Raw genomic sequence first — 7,500 nt, forward strand, 5'->3', positions numbered from 1 at the left:
CTGCTTACCAAAAGTGGCCCACTTGGCACTCCGATCCGAGTCGTTTGCTCGCGGCTTCAGCATATCAAGCAAGCCGGAGATCTCACCCATTTAAAGTTTGAGAATAGGTTGAGGTCGTTTCGGCCCCAAGGCCTCTAATCATTCGCTTTACCGGATGAGACTCGTACGAGCACCAGCTATCCTGAGGGAAACTTCGGAGGGAACCAGCTACTAGATGGTTCGATTAGTCTTTCGCCCCTATACCCAGCTCCGACGATCGATTTGCACGTCAGAATCGCTACGGACCTCCATCAGGGTTTCCCCTGACTTCGTCCTGGCCAGGCATAGTTCACCATCTTTCGGGTCCCAACGTGTACGCTCTAGGTGCGCCTCACCTCGCAATGAGGACGAGACGCCCCGGGAGTGCGGAGGCCGCCGCCCCGTGAAGGGCGGGGAAGCCCCATCCTCCCTCGGCCCGCGCAAGGCGAGACCTTCACTTTCATTACGCCTTTAGGTTTCGTACAGCCCAATGACTCGCGCACATGTTAGACTCCTTGGTCCGTGTTTCAAGACGGGTCGTGAAATTGTCCAAAGCTGAAGCGCCGCTGACGGGAGCGATTATTCCGCCCGAGAGCATCCCGAGCCAACAGCGGCGCGGGTCCGGGGCCGGGCCAGGTAGGTCCGTCATCCGGGAAGAACCGCGCGCGCTTGCCGGGAGCCCGAGCGCCCAAAGGGGCGAATCGACTCCTCCAGATATACCGCCGGGCAGCCAGCCAGGACACCGGGGCTCTGCCCAACAGACGCGAACCGAGGCCCGCGGAAGGACAGGCTGCGCACCCGGGCCGTAGGCCGGCACCCAGCGGGTCGCGACGTCCTACTAGGGGAGAAGTGCGGCCCACCGCACACCGGAACGGCCCCACCCCGCGGCGAGTGGAAAGGCAACCGGACACGACCCCGCCGCGGATTGCTCCGCGCGGGCGGCCGGCCCCATCTGCCGAGGGCGGAGGCCAGTGGCCGGATGGGCGTGAATCTCACCCGTTCGACCTTTCGGACTTCTCACGTTTACCCCAGAACGGTTTCACGTACTTTTGAACTCTCTCTTCAAAGTTCTTTTCAACTTTCCCTCACGGTACTTGTTCGCTATCGGTCTCGTGGTCATATTTAGTCTCAGATGGAGTTTACCACCCACTTGGAGCTGCACTCTCAAGCAACCCGACTCGAAGGAGAGGTCCCGCCGACGCTCGCACCGGCCGCTACGGGCCTGGCACCCTCTACGGGCCGTGGCCTCATTCAAGTTGGACTTGGGCTCGGCGCGAGGCGTCGGGGTAGTGGACCCTCCCAAACACCACATGCCACGACAGGCGGCAGCCTGCGGGGTTCGGTGCTGGACTCTTCCCTGTTCGCTCGCCGCTACTGGGGGAATCCTTGTTAGTTTCTTTTCCTCCGCTTAGTAATATGCTTAAATTCAGCGGGTAGTCTCGCCTGCTCTGAGGTCGTTGTACGAGGTGTCGCACGCCACACCGCCAGCCGGCTGTGCACGCTACCGAGAAAGTACCGGTATGCGAACCGCCAGGCGACGGGCGCGCATCGCACGTTTGAGGAGACGCGGCCGGCCCCACAGGCGGCCGCGACACTCCCAGGTCTGCGAAGCGGGGCAAACGCCGCGCGCTTCAGTATACGTAGCCGACCCTCAGCCAGACGTGGCCCGGGAACGGAATCCATGGACCGCAATGTGCGTTCGAAACGTCGATGTTCATGTGTCCTGCAGTTCACATGTCGACGCGCAATTTGCTGCGTTCTTCATCGACCCACGAGCCGAGTGATCCACCGTCCTGGGTGATCTTTTCTCAGTTTCCGCCGTCTCTTTCGAGACGGTCGCATAGGCGGGAGTGAGGCGTGTGGCGGCCCCTGTTCCAGCGTTCTGTGTCCAACGGCCTCACGGCCGACGGGCGTCGTACGGCTCCACACCGGAGCGGACAGGCACTCGGGCGAAAGTCATTCAAAACCGGCGCCAGGCGCCAGGTGCCGCAGGCCAGCCGCTCCAGCGCTTCAGCGCTCGTACCACACAACATTGCCGCTAGTTTTGAGAGGCACGCGTGGTTCCGCACGCGGCGCACGGCTACGGCGAGCCGTACAGGTAGCGTGTTGCGCGACACGACACGCACATCGAAAGACATGCAGTCTAGTCGGTAATGATCCTTCCGCAGGTTCACCTACGGAAACCTTGTTACGACTTTTACTTCCTCTAAATGATCAAGTTTGGTCATCTTTCCGGTAGCATCGGCAACGACAGAGTCAATGCCGCGTACCAGTCCGAAGACCTCACTAAATCATTCAATCGGTAGTAGCGACGGGCGGTGTGTACAAAGGGCAGGGACGTAATCAACGCGAGCTTATGACTCGCGCTTACTGGGAATTCCTCGTTCATGGGGAACAATTGCAAGCCCCAATCCCTAGCACGAAGGAGGTTCAGCGGGTTACCCCGACCTTTCGGCCTAGGAAGACACGCTGATTCCTTCAGTGTAGCGCGCGTGCGGCCCAGAACATCTAAGGGCATCACAGACCTGTTATTGCTCAATCTCGTGCGGCTAGAAGCCGCCTGTCCCTCTAAGAAGAAAAGTAATCGCTGACAGCACGAAGGATGTCACGCGACTAGTTAGCAGGCTAGAGTCTCGTTCGTTATCGGAATTAACCAGACAAATCGCTCCACCAACTAAGAACGGCCATGCACCACCACCCACCGAATCAAGAAAGAGCTATCAATCTGTCAATCCTTCCGGTGTCCGGGCCTGGTGAGGTTTCCCGTGTTGAGTCAAATTAAGCCGCAGGCTCCACTCCTGGTGGTGCCCTTCCGTCAATTCCTTTAAGTTTCAGCTTTGCAACCATACTTCCCCCGGAACCCAAAAGCTTTGGTTTCCCGGAGGCTGCCCGCCGAGTCATCGGAGGAACTGCGGCGGATCGCTGGCTGGCATCGTTTATGGTTAGAACTAGGGCGGTATCTGATCGCCTTCGAACCTCTAACTTTCGTTCTTGATTAATGAAAACATACTTGGCAAATGCTTTCGCTTCTGTTCGTCTTGCGACGATCCAAGAATTTCACCTCTAACGTCGCAATACGAATGCCCCCGCCTGTCCCTATTAATCATTACCTCGGGTTCCGAAAACCAACAAAATAGAACCGAGGTCCTATTCCATTATTCCATGCACACAGTATTCAGGCGGGCTTGCCTGCTTTAAGCACTCTAATTTGTTCAAAGTAAACGTGCCGGCCCACCGAGACACTCAATAAAGAGCACCCTGGTAGGATTTCAACGGGGTCCGCCTCGGGACGCACGAGCACGCACGAGGCGGTCGCACGCCTTCGGCTCGCCCCACCGGCAGGACGTCCCACGATACATGCCAGTTAAACACCGACGGGCGGTGAACCAACAGCGTGGGACACAAATCCAACTACGAGCTTTTTAACCGCAACAACTTTAATATACGCTATTGGAGCTGGAATTACCGCGGCTGCTGGCACCAGACTTGCCCTCCAATAGATACTCGTTAAAGGATTTAAAGTGTACTCATTCCGATTACGGGGCCTCGGATGAGTCCCGTATCGTTATTTTTCGTCACTACCTCCCCGTGCCGGGAGTGGGTAATTTGCGCGCCTGCTGCCTTCCTTGGATGTGGTAGCCGTTTCTCAGGCTCCCTCTCCGGAATCGAACCCTGATTCCCCGTTACCCGTTACAACCATGGTAGGCGCAGAACCTACCATCGACAGTTGATAAGGCAGACATTTGAAAGATGCGTCGCCGGTACGAGGACCGTGCGATCAGCCCAAAGTTATTCAGAGTCACCAAGGCAAACGGACCGGACGAGCCGACCGATTGGTTTTGATCTAATAAAAGCGTCCCTTCCATCTCTGGTCGGGACTCTGTTTGCATGTATTAGCTCTAGAATTACCACAGTTATCCAAGTAACGTGGGTACGATCTAAGGAACCATAACTGATTTAATGAGCCATTCGCGGTTTCACCTTAATGCGGCTTGTACTGAGACATGCATGGCTTAATCTTTGAGACAAGCATATGACTACTGGCAGGATCAACCAGGGAGCTGCGTCAACTAGAGCTGAGCAGCCGGCCGCCCGGGAGTGTGTCCCGGGGGCCCGCGCGAACACGCAAGCGTCCGCTCAATCATTCTGCAAACAGGAGGAGGCTGAGCTCCCCTGCACAATACACCTCGAAACCCTCTCAGGTCCCGGCGGCGCGCAGCGCCGTCCCAAGTACTTGGTCGGGTTCGAGAGAGGCGCAATCGCCCGGAGTTAGGCGAGTAGACGCTTTCGGTGCGACCACCCGTGCTCCCAACTGAGCTTGCCGCTGCCGACAGAGGCCCGGGAGCGTGCTGTCGTGGCATTGCCGGCGGGAGACAACACGCGCCACCTACGGTGACCGGCAGCTCCAACGCCAGCGCCACAGAAGGACAAAAGCCCCACTTGGGTGCCGAAGCGAACTCTCCCAGCACAGCGCACGCGCCAACACATCCGCACAGCTGCGATACAAACCACCAGCGAGAACCGCTGGGGCGACCGAGCAGCAGACGGCGTCGCGGCGCCGAGCGCCGGGCGGCGGCGCATCCTCAACGCACACAGTCCTCAATCGGACCAGCACACTGAAGATGTCCACCGCGCTTCGCACCGGGCCCGCGAGGACCTACTTTGGCCGCACGGCGCCGCGCGCAGGGTGCGCCGGCGCGCAGCTGCGACGCCTGCCGCGTCCGTCGGCCGGCGCGCCTGCCACTGGCCGCCCCCACCAGCCGGCTGTAGCGCGTGCGCCCACGCACCGCGCGGCCAGCACGCCGGGAGGCGCCCCCTCACCGGCCGGGGACGGTCCCACCCAGCCACCGCCGCGTATCGCTTCACACCCAGATGCCGTTCAGTTTCGTCGGCATGGTGGGTATCGCTGGAACAACCGGTTCGTACCTCAACCTATCGTCGCCATCACCGATTCACCCCTAGCGAGAACAACCGCACCACAACAGGTTACCATTTGTTCATTTGCGTAACTTCACCAGAAAACGCAGGCGTCCATCGCCATTTGCAACTTCAACGATTATTGCATGCCTGTGTCAGGTGTCACGCCACACTACGTCTGCCCACATACACGCAACAAAATGTGCACGCCTAGACAATACGTGGAAGGTGGCCCCCGTACGTATGCGATGTCCATTGCTCGAACGACTGTCAACCGGCCTCTGTAGCATGTCGCAGATATGGAACGCGGTGCACCATGCCATCACGGTGTGTGAGGAGAGACGACTAGGTCCGAATACATCAACAGACAGCTCATGCTGATCGCCATCCACGGCGTCCGTTCCTCCCACACGTCTCTATGGCGTACCACACTGCAATCCAGCTCTCATAGGGAGACGACACGTAGCTGCGTGCACAATATTTGCACTGTATGGTCCGCCGTTTTTGGGCGCAGTCGTTGTACGGTCACACATGTGCCACGATGTATCATTCGGTACATAAGGACGAATGTGCAGTACAGATTGTGGTTTACGCGTACGACATTAGCGGACGGTTGACACAGGCCGCACCACAACGTAGCCTGAGTACGTCGCATGCGAAGGGCATTGAACATGCAAACTTCTCACCAACCAGCTTGCGAAGGCAGGGGGGCAAGGTGGGGACGTGGGGAGGGGCGGCATGTACGTCCTGCTGCCATCCACATTACAGTGTACAGCAGGAGCATGTGGAAAGTCAGCAAGACTTGCAAGGTGTTTAACATGAAGCGATACACAGGGGAGCGGGCAGTGCGAGTAGCGAACTATATTGCGAGGGTTGCGGGTGGGCAACACTACACTAATTGAACGAGTCGTATAACAATTACAGAGCAGGTTTAGGCGACAACATGGGTTACGTTAGGGGACAACGTGGGTTACGTTAGGGGACAACGTGGGTTACTTTAGGGGACAACGTGGGTTAGGTTAAGGCACAACGTGGGTTAGGTTAAGGCACAACGTGGGTTAGGTTAAGGCACAACGTGGGTTAGGTTAAGGCACAACGTGGGTTAGGTTAAGGCACAACGTGGGTTAGGTTAAGGCACAACGTGGGTTAGGTTAAGGCACAACGTGGGTTAGGTTAAGGCACAACATGGGTTAGGTTAAGGCACAACATGGGTTAGGTTAAGGCACAACATGGGTTAGGTTAAGGCACAACGTGGGTTAGGTTAAGGCACAACGTGGGTTAGGTTAAGGCACAACGTGGGTTAGGTTAAGGCACAACGTGGGTTAGGTTAAGGCACAACGTGGGTTAGGTTAAGGCACAACGTGGGTTAGGTTAAGGCACAACATGGGTTAGGTTAAGGCACAACATGGGTTAGGTTAAGGCACAACATGGGTTAGGTTAAGGCACAACATGGGTTAGGTTAAGGCACAACATGGGTTAGGTTAAGGCACAACGTGGGTTAGGTTAAGGCACAACGTGGGTTAGGTTAAGGCACAACGTGGGTTAGGTTAAGGCACAACATGGGTTAGGTTAAGGCACAACATGGGTTAGGTTAAGGCACAACATGGGTTAGGTTAAGGCACAACATGGGTTAGGTTAAGGCACAACATGGGTTAGGTTAAGGTACAACATGGGTTAGGTTAAGGTACAACATGGGTTAGGTTAAGGTACAACATGGGTTAGGTTAAGGTACAACATGGGTTAGGTTAAGGTACAACATGGGTTAGGTTAAGGTACAACATGGGTTAGGTTAAGGTACAACATGGGTTAGGTTAAGGTACAACATGGGTTAGGTTAAGGTACAACATGGGTTAGGTTAAGGTACAACATGGGTTAGGTTAAGGTACAACATGGGTTAGGTTAAGGTACAACATGGGTTAGGTTAAGGTACAACATAGGTTAGGTTAAGGTACAACATAGGTTAGGTTAAGGTACAACATAGGTTAGGTTAAGGTACAACATAGGTTAGGTTAAGGTACAACATAGGTTAGGTTAAGGTACAACATAGGTTAGGTTAAGGTACAACATAGGTTAGGTTAAGGTACAACATAGGTTAGGTTAAGGTACAACATAGGTTAGGTTAAGGTACAACATAGGTTAGGTTAAGGTACAACATAGGTTAGGTTAAGGTACAACATAGGTTAGGTTAAGGTACAACATAGGTTAGGTTAGGTTAGGTTAGGTTACACGTTGTTGTAAGGAAAGGTGTAGGGGGGGGGGGCGGGGGCGGCAGGTTCGTTGATAGTGATTATAGTAAGTGAATGCTTGTGACATGATCAGATTTGTCACGTCAGGATGCACCTTTGGCTTATTAGAGGCGGCGCTCCAATTCTATGCTTGTGTGAGACCTGTGTCTTTGACTCATGTCATTGTTTGTGCGCTGTGACAGGAGGTACTATTGTGATGTTGGGTGCACCGTTGTATAGGACATGTGTGGGTGTTGGTGCCTGGTCTGCGCAATGGTGGATGTCGAAAGGCTGGGATATTGTATTTTCCGCATGGACCTCCTGGTCTGGTTGTGATAGT

General features: G+C 55.5%; 2 non-coding genes across 2 annotated transcripts; both read right to left on the reverse strand.

Moving 5' to 3' along the window:
• Window positions 1–1,663: 1,663 nt before the first annotated feature.
• Window positions 1,664–1,818, reverse strand: LOC124764469. The gene has a single exon (XR_007012762.1). It is a non-coding gene; the product is annotated as a 5.8S ribosomal RNA (ribosomal RNA).
• Window positions 1,819–2,169: 351 nt separating this feature from the next.
• On the reverse strand, window positions 2,170–4,078 carry LOC124764476. The gene has a single exon (XR_007012766.1). It is a non-coding gene; the product is annotated as a small subunit ribosomal RNA (ribosomal RNA).
• Window positions 4,079–7,500: the final 3,422 nt, after the last annotated feature.

The sequence above is a fragment of the Schistocerca piceifrons genome, unplaced genomic scaffold (assembly GCF_021461385.2).
Source record: "Schistocerca piceifrons isolate TAMUIC-IGC-003096 unplaced genomic scaffold, iqSchPice1.1 HiC_scaffold_634, whole genome shotgun sequence".
NCBI classification, from domain to species: domain Eukaryota; kingdom Metazoa; phylum Arthropoda; class Insecta; order Orthoptera; family Acrididae; genus Schistocerca; species Schistocerca piceifrons.